Here is a 16,250-nt window from a genome sequence, read left to right on the forward strand (position 1 = left end):
CATAATTTCCAAATATAAACTTTGTACACTTTGAAATGTCTAGAAGAGTAGTATACATGTTTGACCCCCCCCCTTCTGTGGGGTCTTCTTTGTAACCCAATGTGCCTCTCGCCCTTATAACCTATTCTCTAACACTGCCAGACGTGTGGATCTACAAAGTTGGTATTCCCTGCCACAGCCTCTTCTGTGTCAAATTGTGCTCCAAGCTAATGTTTTTCTCTTCCCCTAAATTTTCCCCATTCTCCTATCCTCTTTGAATTTAATTTATGGTGATATAAAAGGCAGCCATCATTGTTATTTTATCTTGCATTTAGAGTGAGGAGGAGGAAAGGCATTTGAAGCCAGATTATTAAAGGAAAGCATTTTGACCCAGTGGTACCATCAAACCCTCAGGAAGGAACTTAATTATATCCCATTAAAAAGCTCAAAGCTCTCTTGTGATTTGGACATATTAACACAATTCAAAGTTCAGTTCAAGGTTCTTTTCTTGATGCAACATTCTGAGAACCTGAATGAAGCCTCTGGTGAGGTTTCTTCATGTGGAAGGCCCATTTGGCATAAATAACCATTTTGCTATTTTTAGATCTGGGCTCCCACTGCAAAATTGGACTCATTTAATCTGATACAAATTGTCAGCACTATTATCTTTTTCAGTTTAATCATCCCATAATATGACTTTGTGAGTTTTTATGTGATTCTACCTTAATTTGACGATCTTTATCAGCATTTCAATTCTATTGCATGTATATATATATATTTTATTTTTCCCTGAGAAAATGTACATATGGTGATGGAGACATGAGATCAATAATGACATTTATTTTTTAGCTTATTTAACTGAAGTAGGGAATATGATGGAAGTGATTTTTTTTAAGGGGCATAGAAACTAAAAGACTCATCAGAACACAACTTCTGAGATGTCCGTTTGTAGTGCAGAGAAGTCAAGAAGAACAGTAGGACATGCAGGCAGTAGACAGAGGCTTAGGAACCATCAGCATAGAGAATATCAAAGCCAAAGAAATGGATAAAATCATTTAGGAAAAAAAGTGGAACAAGAATGATGAGAAGGCTACTCTGTGGGAGAGTAGTGAAAGTTTGGACCCAGTGCAGGGGAGACAGGAGTGTGGCTCCAGAAGGTTCCAAACAGGGGAGGAAGGAAGAGTGGCAGTTGTGCCAGCAGCTACAGTGACAGAACAGGACACAGGGGACGAGTGGCCCATGGACCTCAGGAGAAGACCTCAGTGACAATGAGGAGACAGATCAGATGCCCTGGAATGGGACTTATACTGGTAGTGAGAAGTTGGAGACAGAAAAACTAGACAACTTATTCTAAAATGATGCAGTGATGGGGTGGTCTCTTTAGAAAATCAGCCCATGTCTCTGTCTCTGCTTTCACACCACCTTCTAAGCTCCCGTGACCATGGAAAGTGGGAGGACTTCTCCCCACCTACAAGTCAGCAGTCAACTCTGCAGCGGACACTAGCTGGGTGTTTCAGTCCAATTCAGGTGTTACACTGTCTACCTGAAAATAGTGTCATATCCTACAGGCTGAGCCTCCACCTCACTTTAGATGCTCCCCCATGCTCACCTTAGTTGTTAGTCATAAGCTGCTGATTATTTAAGTTGTGCTTATGGCTCACTGCTATAAATCAGGCTCCTAGGATCCATTTGTTGGGTTTGATTAATTTGCTCTCTCAGCTCACAGAACATAGGGACACATGCATTTACCTACATTTCATGGTTTATAATAAAGGGTATTACCAGGATAAAGATGAAGAGATACTTAGGGGGAGGATGTGGAAGACGCAAGGAGCACCCATACCTCTCTGAGTACACTCCCTTTCCAGGAAGCTCCAGATGTTCAGTTATCCAAAGACTCTCCAAACCCTTCCCTTTGAGGTTTTCATGGGGACTTCGTTGCACATCTACTGCTAATAGACTAGGTGGGGAAACCCAAAAAAAGGCTTGTCTATGCCAATTCTTCTCCTCTTGGTTTTCTCGACCCTGGGTATGGGGCAGGAACTCTGGAGTGTGGAGGGTCTTATGACCTACTACTGAACATGAGTAAATTAATGAATTTCCTAATGGTCAACTCCAAGATGAACGGTTTGGGAAGTTTAAAGTTTCTATAATCTACCTTGGAGAAGAGAAATTCTAGCTTCTATGGCTTGCCTCAGGGAGGGTTAGGAGTTTGGAAGTGTGGATGAGAATTAAAACTATGTATTCATAATATCCCAAGTAGAGAGAGGGGACGGGTTGGAAGGGATGGAGAATCAAGAAGGGCTCATTTTATTTGTGAGATCTTTCAGACTCCAAAGACAAGGAAAAGTCAAACAGGGCTACCAGGTGGGAAATGGGATTGAGATGAGTCAGAAATAGGGTTTTTCTAGATGAAGACCCAAAGAGAAAGAGATGCTTGGAGGTGTAGGAGATGGCATCACATTCCTGAAGGAAGCAGCTTGAGGAAGAAGGGGTTTGAAAATAAAGACTCATGCTCTCCTCTTTCTTGTAAACATAAAGCAAGCCTTATGTACCTTCAGGAAAGCTGTTGCATAATAGAAAATCTTACTCTGCACAATTCAGGGGCAGGGTTTAGCATCCCCTCTTGCCCCCACCAAGTCTCCCTCTTCCAACATACTCCCAACTTTGTCTGTGCTCCATTATGACAGTCTTTCAAATACAAGTCACCTAAACAGATATTTCATTTTTGGATGAAGATGAAATGGCAAATTCTGGAACCTGCTGACAGTAAAATTGTCAACCCCTAGCTTTCTAGACAGTACTCTAAGTAAATTCTAATCTGGGAAATAGAATAAAATCATCTTCCATAAATTTCCCATTCATTCAGTGTAACATGCTCATGTTTGAACTGTGATATATGGTTAAAATAAGTGAAGGCATGGGGTGGGCGTCTGTGGGAGTACCTTCTGAGATTTTGATGTATGAAGTAACTGATCCCTTGATAACCTGCACAACTTTATAAATGAGCTGTTGAGCTCTCTGCCAAACTTCAGTCTTAAATCATAATTCACAGATTCAGTTGCACGTCTATAAAAGCGGAGGGAGGCAGAGTACTTCCTAAGTGGGCACCAGAAAAAGGAGAAGAAAGAGCCATGAAAAATACTGGGAAGCTCTTAAACTAGAGACATCTGTTTGAATAGTCCTGTTCTGTTAAAAAAGAAAACATTTTAGAGTAGGTATATAAAAATAGAGCAAATGAAACACAACCTAGTCATGGTTCTTCTAAATCTCATTTTATATTTTCAAGGGTTCTTTCCCCCAATTGTATGGAAGAAGCCTGCCTCCTGGGTTCTTTTTTTTTTAATTTTTATTGTTGGTTGTTCAAAACATTACATAGTTCTTGACATATCATATTTCACACTTTGATTCAAGTGGGTTATGAACTCCCATTTTTACCCCGTATACAGCTTGCAGAATCACATCAGTTACACTTCCACTGTTTTACATATTGCCATACTAGTGTCTGTTGTATTCTGCTGCCTTTCCTATCCTCTACTATCCCCCCTCCCCTCCCCTCCCATCTTCTCTCTCTACCCCCTCTACTGTAATTCATTTCTCCCCCTTGTTTTTCCCCCTTTCTCCTCACTTCCTCTTGTATGTAATTTTGTATAACCATGAGGGTCTCCTTCCATTTCCATGCAATTTCCCTTCTCTCTCCCTTTCCCTCCCACCTCTCGTCCCTGTTTAATGTTAATCTTCGTCTCATGCTCTTCCTCCCAACTCTGTTCTTAGTTACTCTCCTTATATCAAAGATAACATTTGGCATTTGTTTTTTAGGGATTGACTAGCTTCACTTAGCATAATCTGCTCTAATGCCATCCAGTTCCCTGCAAATTCTATGATTTTGTCATTTTTTAATGCCGAGTAATACTCCATTGTGTGTAAATGCCACATTTTTTTTTATTCATTCGTCTATTGAAGGGCATTTAGGTTGGTTCTACAGTCTTGCTATTGTGAATTGTGCTGCTATGAACATCGATGTAGCAGTGTCCCTGTAGCATGCTCTTTTTAGGTCTTTAGGGAATAGACCGAGAAGGGAAATAGCTGGGTCAAATGGTGGTTCCATTCCCAGCTTTCCAAGAAATCTCCATACTGCTTTCCAAATTGGCTGCACCAATTTGCAGTCCCACCAGCAATGTACAAGTGTACCCTTTTCCCCACATCCTCGCCAACACTTATTGTTGTTTGACTTCATAATGGCTGCCAATCTTACTGGAGTGAGATGGTATCTTAGGGTGGTTTTGATTTGCATTTCTCTGACTGCTAGAGATGGTGAGCATTTTTTCATGTACTTATTGATTGATTGTATGTCCTCCTCTGAGAAGTGTCTGTTCAGGTCCTTGGCCCATTTGTTGATTTGGTTATTTGTTTTCTTATTGTTTAATTTTTTGAATTCTTTGTATACTCTGGATATTAGGGCTCTATCTGAAGTATGAGGAGTAAAGATTTGTTCCCAGGATGTAGGCTCCCTATTTACCTCTCTTATTGTTTCTTTTGCTGAGAAAAAAACTTTTTAGTTTGAGTAAGTCCCATTTGTTAATTCTAGTTATTAACTCTTGTGCTATGGGTGTCCTATTGAGGAATTTGGAGCCCGACTCCACAGTATGTGGATTGTAGCCAACTTTTTCTTCTATCAGACGCCGTGTCTCTGGTTTGGTATCAAGCTCCTTGATTTATTTTGATTTAACTGGCGAGAGAAAGGGATTCAGTTTCATTTTGTTGCATATGGAATTCCAGTTTTCCCAGCAACATTTGTTGAAGATGCTATCCTTCCTCCATTTCATGCTTTTAGCCCCTTTATCAAATATGATAGTTGTAGTTTTGTGGATTGGTTTCTGTGTCCTCTATTCTGTACCATTGGTCCACTTGCCTGTTTTGGTACCAGTACCATGCTGTTTTTGTTACTATTGCTCTGTAGTATAGTTTGAGGTCTGGTATCGCCGTACCGCCTGATTCACACTTCCTGCTTAAAGTTGTTTTTGCTATTATGGGTCTTTTATTTTTCCATATGAATTTCATGATTGCTTTATCTATTTCTACAAGAAATGCCGTTGGGATTTTGATTGGTATTGCATTAAACCTATAGAGAACTTTTGGTAATATCGCCATTTTGATGATGTTAGTTCTGCCTGTCCATGAACAGGGTATATTTTTCCATCTTCTAAGATCTTCTTCTATTTCTCTCTTTAGGGTTCTGTAGTTTTCATTGTATAAGTCTTTCACCTCTTTTGTTAGGTTGATTCCCAAGTATTTTTTTTTTTTTTTGAAGATATTGTGAATGGAGTGGTTGTCCTCATTTCCATTTCAGAGGATTTGTTGCTGATATACAGGAATGCCTTTGATTTATGCGTGTTGATTTTATATCCTGCCACTTTGCTGAATTCATTTATTAGCTCTAATAGTTTTTTTGTAGACCCTTTTGGGTCTGCTAGGTATAGAATCATGTCATCTGCAAATAGTGATAATTTAAGTTCTTCTTTTCCTATTTTTATGCTTTTAATTTTGCGCTCGCCTGGCCTCCTGGGTTCTGACCTCACCCTCCAAACACTGAGAAGGGATGGTCTTGCAGGTTTGAGCCAATGTTTCTCAAATCCAGAGCCAAGGGATAATATTGGGTTGGCTGCCTCAAGGTGTCTCTGAAAGCTTTGGAAAAAACACTGAGATTCCAGAGTCCTCTCCCAGAAATTCTCATTTGATGGGTTTAGGTGGAGCCCAGAAGTCCACACTTAGAGACAAATTTGCTCAACGGATTAGAATTTTGCAGCCAAAATGGAGAATCATGACTTTGTACCATCTAATGGATAGTACCAAGAATAATGTTAAACTATTTTTATAATAAAGTAGGTCAAATATGACAGAAGAAATATCACTTAAAATTTAAATCTAATGTAAAATTAGAGACTTTAATTTCTGAATGCTTAAATATTAAAGATGACCAAATCAAAAGCAGTGTCAACATTACCTTCTTAAATCCCAGTCAAAAATGGGATTTTTTGGCAGAATGCCAGTGACATGCGGCACCATCTCACTGTGCCACTCTTTACACAGTATGATGTGACAGATGTTAGAACCTTCTTTCTTCTTCTTCCCCTCCCCTTCCCCCTCCTCTTCCTCCTCCTTCTCCTAGAATAATTATGGTGCATGGCTACTTTAACAGATCCATTTTCCAGTCTCCAGTGACTCTTGGATCACTTGGAAAGATCACAAAGTTCATGAGTCAGCTACTTACCTGAATCACATGAAACCTACTAATGTAGCATCACCACCTTGATCATGGCAGGGAATGAGGTGATGATTCAAAAAACAAATGACAATTTCACTTCCACTGGTAAATCTAAGATAACTGCCATGATACTTCTAGAAAATCTAGTTCAAGATAGGCAAATGTCAAGCATATTTGTGAACAATTGATTAACAATTGTTTTACACCATGTACATTTAAGGAAAAGATACGACTAAATTAATGAATTGCCTTATGTGATTTTAAAGTACAAATTAGTAAACAAATTGATTAATTAAGGAAAAGATATGACTAAATTAATGAATTGCCTTATGTGATTTTAAAGTACAAATTAGTAAACAAATTGATTAATCAAGAATTATAAATACATATTTTACTATATAACCTAAAGCTCTAAAAGTTTATATTTTCCAGCTCTTATATGAGAATGAATGGAGCACTTGATATAAGGCATTATCTAATGTCTAATTTTCTAATATAAAAATCTAAGCTCATAGACATTTACACTGAAATTATTTGAGGTTGCTTGAAGCCCACTTTGAAAGAGTAGTTAGTTTCTCCCCAGTATTTGTCTTTCTGTTTTTAGTTAAAGAGCTTCTCTGACTTTTGAGAAGCTGCATGACAACTCCGAATAAAGAGCACATTCACCAGGCTCCCTGTATCCAGGTGTAGCCAGGTGACTAAGTTCTACCCCTTGGATGAGTGGGAGTGTGGGTGCGGCTTTCTAAAACTTCCTTATACGGAGTGGGCTCCCTTTCTCTCCATGGTGAATCGTGAGTGAGCCATCTTCCACTCCTTGACTCCTGTTAGGTGTGGCAGTACAGCAGCGCAGAGGAGTCGGGATGCCCCGAGTCAACCTCAACCTTACAAGATATAAACGGTCACTACTTTATAGAAGCCACATTATTCTGGATTTTTCTCCTATTCAAACCCAATCTGAATTGATTTTGCTCTTTTATAGGTTGACATCACAGGAGTTGAAGGTTAATATGGCATCTTTCAAATGATTTTCTTCAGCTTTAGCCAAATGAGTCAGAAAGATAGAAGGAGGAGGAGGAGGAGGAGGAAAGAAAAGGGCTAGTAACTGTTTCTCCCACCATCTCCACTTGTGACCAGGAGCAAAACAAGGGGGCTTAGGTAGGGTGCAAGCCAGGTGTTCGTCTAGCTGGCTGGCAGAATGGAGTTCTGTGTCATAGCATTCATCTGCAAATAATTAACAGCTGGCTGGAGCAGGTAACCAAAGCCAGCTGCTTTCACAAAGGCCAGAGGTGAATGACTTCCACAAGAATATCATGTTTATCTGCTGAAGAGTGAGAGAGTGTGGAAACTCTGAAGGAAGGCACTCCATGGATGTCAAATATTATCATACACTATTACTCATTGAAATAGTTTGTGGCAAAGACAGTTTCTTAGAGGCAACTGGCTATATAGTTTCTTGTTTTTTAATAACATATGTGTCAACCAAACAGACATATGCCTTAACAGCTTTTAATTATTTCTACTGTTTGCTTACTTCTTTGCATTAAACATGACTTTAGTCTTTTGCATATTCATCTGAAATCTCCATTCCTTTATCCTCTGTAATCACTTCTTTAATAATTGCTGCCAGGTCTGTGGGGATTTTTGCAAAAACAATTAGCTTTTCTTTAAGCCAAAAGAGTTCCATTTACCTTGAAGTTTCTCTCTTTCTCCCTCTCCCTCTCTCTCTCCTCCTATGCATAGTTTCTGCTGATCTTACCTGGCAGAAGGAAAGTTTCGATTGCTCCCGCTCTAACTTGTTAGTTAACTCTGCAATTCAAATATAACCTTGTTTTACAATGACTCCCCTGGCAGCCTGACAGTTTCACCCACAGGTGTGTTTCAGGGGCAAAGTCATCCCTGGTACTCCAAGTAGAATTTTATAGAAAATTTAATTTTATAGAAAATTTAGAAAATGATTTGCAGTATGGTTTTACTATGTGTTGGTTTGGATTTAATGGAAATGGAGTCACTGGAAAGAAAGAGAGAGATTTTGATGTGATTCACCATTGAGCTTCATCGAGGTGACTCGTGAGACAAATTGTGAAGCTGCTCTGCAGCCTCCATATTCTCCAGCAAGTATTCCCCAAGAAGCACTAATCTCATCAGAGAAGGAAAAACTTTGACCTTGGAACTTGGCATTGTAACACACCCTATATGCAACCTGAAACACTGTCCATAAATAATCCAGACGGACCATATGATGTCTACTGCATAAACATGGAGAATCTTGCACTTTTGATGAGACAAGCCCTAGAAGAAAAGCCGGGATGATGGACGATTTGGACTCCTTCCAGAGCTCTGTGTATCATGACACCTGCAAGGACTGCAGGAAAACTGCCAGCTAGACAAGGAATTAGCAATCAGTCTTATATTCTTTGGAGTGTGACAAAAGCTGCTTTCCATCCAGGCACATCTCTTTCCACCTGGTGGAAGTGTGTCTTATTTCCATAGGGTTTTAAGAAACAGCTCAGCCTTTTGGAGAGCCTCAGTACAGGACACGTGACCCCATTTACACACCCATTCACATCTGGTCCCCCTCCCTCCACCCTCTGGGCCCTGCCTGGCTCCCATCGCTCTGAACTCTTTCTGGTTTTCTTCTCCAGATGAGCATGATGACCTGGAAAGAGCCCTGGCCTCTGAGTCAGAGAAGTCTCTTCCAAATCAAGATTGTCAGATAAAATTGAGATGTTCCATAAAAGTTACATTTCAGGTGGAAATATTAATTATTTCATATTTATCTAAATTTTTACTTGAATTGAGCATCCTGCACATTTATTTGCTAGATATGGCAGCCTTCATCTAGATTAATTTCTATTGCTTATTCAAATAAGTCATTTAAAATTGGACATTGTCAGTCTCTTTATTGCCACTGGCAGGAAGGAAAGAGTTGGGTACTAATACTTATCTCCCCAAATCTAGCTCCATGTTAACTGATTAAATCCATGTTAGTCACTTACCAGGTTCTTATTGAAACTCTTGGGTGCACCAAGCAATGTGTTCCATCCACGTCAACATCAACAAACAATAAAGCAGGACATTGTCCTCGGGAATTAATAGCAGCGGTTCCCCTTGCTCCTATAGTAATCCTATGATGAAATTATTATTTCTACTTTATAGACAAGCAAAACAAAGCACAGATAATTTGTCATGGAACTAGTCCATAGGACCATAGAAGATTTGTCACAGAAGTAGACCGTGAGAGTCGATGTTGACAAGCTTCCAAAGCCACTTTCCCTAACAACACTTCTCGCAAACGTCTGTCTAACGACAAGGCAGAATTGAGTCTAAGCACCAAAAGTACTAAGAATGTGTAATTAGTAGACATTTCTGTTTATTCTTCCTCCCCAGTGCATGCTTCAGGGCTTGTCTGAGTCCTAGACTAGCCAAATGGAGCAGTTGGACAGGCGAGTTTCACACGGTCAGTTAGACACAGCGTTTTCTGGTGGGAGCCCTTTTGAGAGGCCTCTTTTAAATGACACCATGTCTTCTGTTTGCATACGATGTAAACACAAAATGCACTGGTAACCAGGCAGCAGGGTCTCCTTATTCTCTCTCTGACCTTCCCCTGCAATCATCATTGGATGGGATTGGGGGAGTTTTAGGAAAGGAGAGAGGGGAGAATGTTTGGTGAGCCTATCTCTTGGAATAAAAATAGCTGAAGGCTTAATGATATCATTTTAGGTCATGTCAAAATGTCCCTGGGGTCAAAAGAGTGGAGCAAAACCATCACACGAATTCAGCCTGGCTCAGCTGAAGAGATCACTGGTTTGTGCTCAATCATGAATGTTTTCTCCTGGGTGCAGTTTTCCAACAACTCCACTTATTTTTCTGGATTCCTTTTGGACACTCCTCTAAAAGGCATTTAGATCTTTTGATGAAAATAAAAACCAGATTTCCTTATATGGAAATATATAAAACCCATAGAGCATTTTGAGAGACCCTGGGGAAAAAAAAATAAAGCATGGAAATCTCAATATTTAAATGATTTTTATGGCTTCCTCTTTTCCAATAATGCAACCCTCCCTGTGTGATATCATAAGTTACCACCTTACATACTTAGATGCATATCATAACCTCACTCGACTCTCATATATTTTTGTCTCCCTGTCAATATAGTGAGTGCCTGAAAATATAGTACTTGTCAGCACAAAATAGATGCTTTAGTATGATGGGGCTGATCCTTCCTCCAAGGAGATGACAAATACGGAGAACGTTAGACAGAGTCCTGCCCAGAAAAATGATTTGGGTGGGGAAAATGGTTCTTTTCTAACTTCTTCATCCCTGGAGCCAAGGGGTCCTGGGCTTATCTGAGTGTCCATAAGTTCAGAAACACAGCCTAGGAGTAGATGGTGACCCAGGGCCTTGAGGGAAACCTGGCTACCTTATGGGAGGACTCATCTTGCGTGACTTCTGTTCCCCAGTTTCTCTCGCCTTGCTTGATCTCCTTCCTTACTTTCCAAACGTCCTCCAAGAAGCCAGGTGTCCTCTAGACTCTCATGTACTGTTCTACTAGGACACTTTAGCGTCCCAACATCTACATATCTCCCTTTCAAATTTTACCAGCCTTTTGTACTAAAACTATTTCTTACAAAATAGCAGGCAATTATCCAAGTGTTAAGGATTTAATGATGAGACACGTCTTGATATTTGCTTTAAACCATGAGACCTAACTTGGAGACAATGCCTAATAGATTATCTCTCGAATAAAAGGTCCTTTCATCACAAGTACCCCTCCTGAGCTTCTATTATATACCTGATGCATGAAGAACTTTATTTGATGTAATTTAACAATAACCTTCTAAAGTAGGCATTCTATCACATTTTTTCATAAAAGCCTCAGAATAATTAAGTGACCTGTCTGTCCCAGATCACACAGCATGTGACTGATAGTGAAGGGATTCAAATCAAAACATTTGACTCCAAAGTTCCCAACCAGCAGGAGATATTTAGACAGTGATTCACTCAATTACACAGGCCCTCGGTTTTCCCCAGGGGTGGTGCCTGTGGTCACCACAATTAGTCCCACCTCCTGCTACAGACTTTTCATCTCCATAGAGCAGAGAAATCCTCCCCACCAGATGCTATTACCACATTCCTCTCAAATGGAAAGAGAAAAATGCAACTCATTGAGGAAAAAAGGCCAAGGGATTCCCGTTAAAGCAAAGAGGACTTTGGACAAACTAAAAGATGCCAATTCTGACAGATTTAAGAATAAATTAAGATGGATAAATATTCTCTCAAAGTACCTTTTAGTGTACTATTAATACACAGATCTTGCAATGGAATCCTGGAATCCACAGTTTTATCTAAGAACACCGAAGAAGACCAGTTTTGACCATGCTTTACCCTAATCACTCTTAGAATTAAGTTCAGTTTACCCTAGTCTCACGTGGAAGGCTTGTGGCACAGTGGCTTAAACCTGTCTGTCCAGACTCAGGGGCACTGCTACTCCTCCTGAGGTATCTCCACTCTATCCTCTTTAGTTTTATTTTTAATGTAATTTATGGCAGTTTTAAATATTGTATGTTGTGTCTATTAACTAGAAACTTGAGCTTCCATATGCTTTGATACCTCAAATTGGAAATCTCTGCTTTTCCTTGTACATCAAGCAAAGCCCTTATATTTTAAGATCTGAACAAGTGCCAGCCATCTCTCTGCCACTTTTCTGATTCAGCACTGAGCGCCCCCCACCTCTGCAACATGAGCTGATCCACCAACGTGTCCTGTAGCATTTTGCATGTTCTTTTCTTCATTGCCGTCTAAACACCTTCCCAGTGCAAGCATTAGCCTCAATTTATGTCACTTAATTTAATGTAATAATATCTTGGGGGCATATTACTACCTCTATTTCAAATTTTAAATTTGAAATAGAGATTTGAGACGAATAAAAAGTCTCATTTTCTCACAGTTACAGAATTGATAGTCCAAAAGCAACATTTAAACCTAGGTACCCCTCAGTTAAGATCTTAAAACCAATTGAAATAGTAGATAACATTTTCAAATAAACTCATCTTCTAATTTGGCTATAATTTTATCTGTACAATTGCTATGTACTGTGGGTTTAAGGAAATAAAGGAAAATTTAAGATTTAGTTTTTCTTTTCTTCCTAAAGTATTTTATTCCTGGGCTATAAATGTAGCTACATTGAGCAAAAGGAGACAAGGCAGAGTGATGTTTCCAAAATATGGTTTTCAATCAGCTGCCTGACATCTTCTAAGAAGTCGTCACATATGCAAATTCCCAGGCCCTGTCCCAGACATTTAGAATCAGACTTCTGAGGTGGGGCTTAGAATTCTGTCTTACCCAGCCTCTTGGGGAATCCAACATATGCTCAAAAACACACATAGGACAAGGAAAAGTAGAAGTATACTGCTTGGAAATCACCATCTTTGAAAAACCAAGTGCTGAGTAAGCCTGTGTTTCCTAAACTAGGCTGTACATTGGAACCCCCTGAGTAGCTTGGGAAACTCTGGCATCTGGCACTGGGATGAATCCTCTGACAAACACGACATTGGGAGTTTGATTGAATCTACTGTGGGAGCCGCTGGTCTGCAAGAAGTAGCAGCATTTGCCGCAAACTTCAGAGTGGCCTTAAATATCAAGGGGTAGTCCAACAGATGTGTAGCATGTTCAGCCATCTTTAGGAGGACAGTGTATCTAGAACAGATCTGTAGAGCCATTTAACATGGATCCATTTCCTTATCAGTATTCCAGAGTCATCTTTAGGATTCTTTGCTACAGTCTAGCTACACTGTGTATCTCTCTCTCTCTCTCTCTCTCTCTCTCTCTCTCTCTCTCTCTCTCTCTCTCTCTCTCTCTCTTCTCTGTGTGTGTGTGTGGGGGGGGTTATTGTGTGTATATGTGGTTATTTTGAACCATAAAGGAATTCTGAAGGAGAATCTATTTTATGGAAAGAAGTTAGTACAAACAAAACAAGGGAGGTTCATCAATTTGGGGAATGATATTGAAGTTGGCAAGGCCTCACACCTCACAGAGACACAGACAGATCTTGCAGAAGAGGCAGGCAAATCAGGCAGAGAGCTGAGGGCCAGGAGGTTAGAGGTTCCAAGGGAGAGAACACAAGAGGCTCAGTCCTGTGCACATAAACACACTATTATTTAAGACAAAGCACCACCCTCTGGTGCCTGCTCACTCTGCTCCTACAGAGTTCTGGGGTTGGGAGGGCCAGTTGAGCAGACAGTGGGAAAGCCAGGCTTGAGAAGACACTGACTGTAGCATGAACAGGTTCAGTGGAGGCCAGCTGCTGCAGCACTCTTGGATCCTGCAGATGTATTCCCTTTCCCTAGCTGACTTGTTCTGGTCAGCATCCCAGATTAGGTGGCTTTTGTAAAATGACTTGGGCAGCTGCCCTGTGGATTCTGCATACTTTGACCTGGGCAAGTGCTCAGGAGGTTTAAATGAATGGACAGAAGCCAGCAGCTTCTTCAGGCTAACCCTGATTCTAGCACTACATTCGCCTCTAACCCAGTCTGTGGGCTGAGGTGCTGCTAACCATCTCATGGACTAGCACCCTAACTGCAAATGGGATGGTGAGACTAGATTACTGCAAGAGTCCTATTTCAGGTTTGTTTTTTTTTTAATTTGAAGTTGCCTGTAACACATGATAATTCTATGGGACAATCTGTGAACTTAACAGTTGGCTGGCAAGGTAGGCATTAGGCTTGTTACCGTGTTACCTACACTATCTCACAAAGCTATCAGATTGAATTCCTGGGGAATTATGTTCATATACTTGCTTGATTTATAGAGGAAAATGGCTGGCAATAACAATAGCTATTTATTCAGCATCTACTATGGATTAAGGCTTAATAAAATTTGTCTCATTTAATTCTCATATCACCTTATGTGGTACTGAAAAATTAATTAATTTGCCAGAATTGCAAAGCCAATTCATGAAAATTATGGATATTTATATCTTCCCAGTATTATTTTTTTCCCTGTTCTGTGAATAACACCCTTAATTTAGGAAACCATTTTATATACATATGGCTTCTGATTAAAGTCACACTCCAGCAAGACCCTAGCCACATGGGTGGGTACGTGATCAAGGATTTGCCAATTATGTGTCCCCCCTGGCCTGTAATGATTGGGCAGCGATGGGCACATGGTCTCAACCTGTCCAACCAATCCAATCCCTGTGATTTTATACACCCAGGAATGAAATGTGGTAGATATGGACTTGTCAGGGGGCAGGGAGGTACTTGCACTTAGCTCCTCTAGATCTGCCTTAAGGAAGAATGCAGCCACATGGAGGAAATCACCCTCCTTGTCCAAAATATGCAGGCCAGCCTCCTGCCTTTCCCACTCACACAGGAATCAGTTCCCACTTACTAGGAAGCTGGCATGCATTGGGTTTCTATGGGCAGAGCTAGGACTTAAATCATCCTATTTCCCTCCACTGCAGTGCTTCAGCTTGTGATGAGGAGCCAGTTCACATTAGTGCCATTGTCACTGTGGGGTTTCTCCCCCAGTTCTCCATTTTGGGGTCCAGACCTCCCAGAGCAAATGCAGGCCTGGCATGGCAGGTCTCAGTTATGGTCCCATTGGACTATGGGAGGGAAGATGGTGGTTTACCTGATATCTGCCCTAGAGGACTAGTAGCCTTAGGGTATTTCATTAACTGGTTAAATGTTCACAGATAACCCTGTCCTACCACACATCCCCAGCTTTGAATCTTCCCCCACTTTCCAGTTACTCATGAAAATGAACAGCAAATGATAACTTTCCCTGATATTATTAAGTAAAGTTCTTGTTCTTATTTACTAGAGTCTAAGAGCATGTGCTTGCAGTTTTTATGTTACCTAACCAAATGTGCATACTTATTCGTACATGGGTGCATGCACACACGTGCACACATACCCCTCTGTAACAGGGAAATCAAGTTACAATGAATTGAAAGGCAGCCTTAAACTGGGAAGAACATAAACGTGGACCCTGAATTCTGTCCATAGATGGAGAGGAAAGAGACAGGAAGAAAGAAGCAGATGACATTTACTCACCTTTCTTGACTCCAAGCCCCAAATGCCAGGTAGAAACTGCCTACTCCTCCAAGCAGGTAGTGTATTTGAATCTCTGCTCCATCTGATTCAGAATTCAAGATTAAGTAGTAGTCTCCAAACTTTTTCACGCAGGTAGATCATCTGGGAAGCTTATTAAAATGCAGATTTCTGAAAAACAATTTATGGGATAGGAACCAAGTATTTGTCTTTCTAAAGAAGCCTTTTCAGAAATTCAGATGTGTATTCTTGAAGCCCTCTGGATTTCTTCAACTAGCAGGGCTATCATGATGATCTTGATTCCTGGTCCTGAAAGAGGGTGCATTTTTGGCTGTCCTGTGCCCAGCAAGATGTGGAATGTCTCACACTTACCCCAGATGTTGCTTTTTCTAAGCTTATATTTTCCAACTTTACCACCATCGTATTGATTTGGAATCTCATATTTCTCTGACATCATCTTCCGTGTTAGCGAGATCAAAATACCTGACAAGAACAACTTCGAAAGGGAAAAGTTTATTTGGGGCTCACAATTTCACAAGTTCAGTCATGGTTGACTGATTCCATAACTCTGAGCCAGAAGAGAAGCAGAATATCATGGTGGAAGAGCATGGAGGAAGGAAGGTGCTCAGATCACAGAAGCCAAGAAGAAGAGAAAGAGACAGTGAGGAACCAGAGACAATGTATCATCCCCAAGGACACAACCTCCAGGAACATACTTCCTCTAGTCATGCGCCACCTGCTACAGTGACCACCCAATAAACCATTCAAGCTTGTTGATTAAGTGGAAACTCACATAATTTAATCATTTCACCACTGAATGTTCCTGTATTATCTATCACATGAGCTTTCCAGGAGATCTATCATATCCAAACCATAAAATCTCCCATTTAATTTTGAAAAAGAATGCTCCTTGTGGACAAGCTGATGAGTCACCACTGAACTAAACTTCT

The sequence above is a fragment of the Ictidomys tridecemlineatus genome, chromosome 10 (genome assembly GCF_052094955.1).
Source record: "Ictidomys tridecemlineatus isolate mIctTri1 chromosome 10, mIctTri1.hap1, whole genome shotgun sequence".
NCBI lineage: Eukaryota > Metazoa > Chordata > Mammalia > Rodentia > Sciuridae > Ictidomys > Ictidomys tridecemlineatus.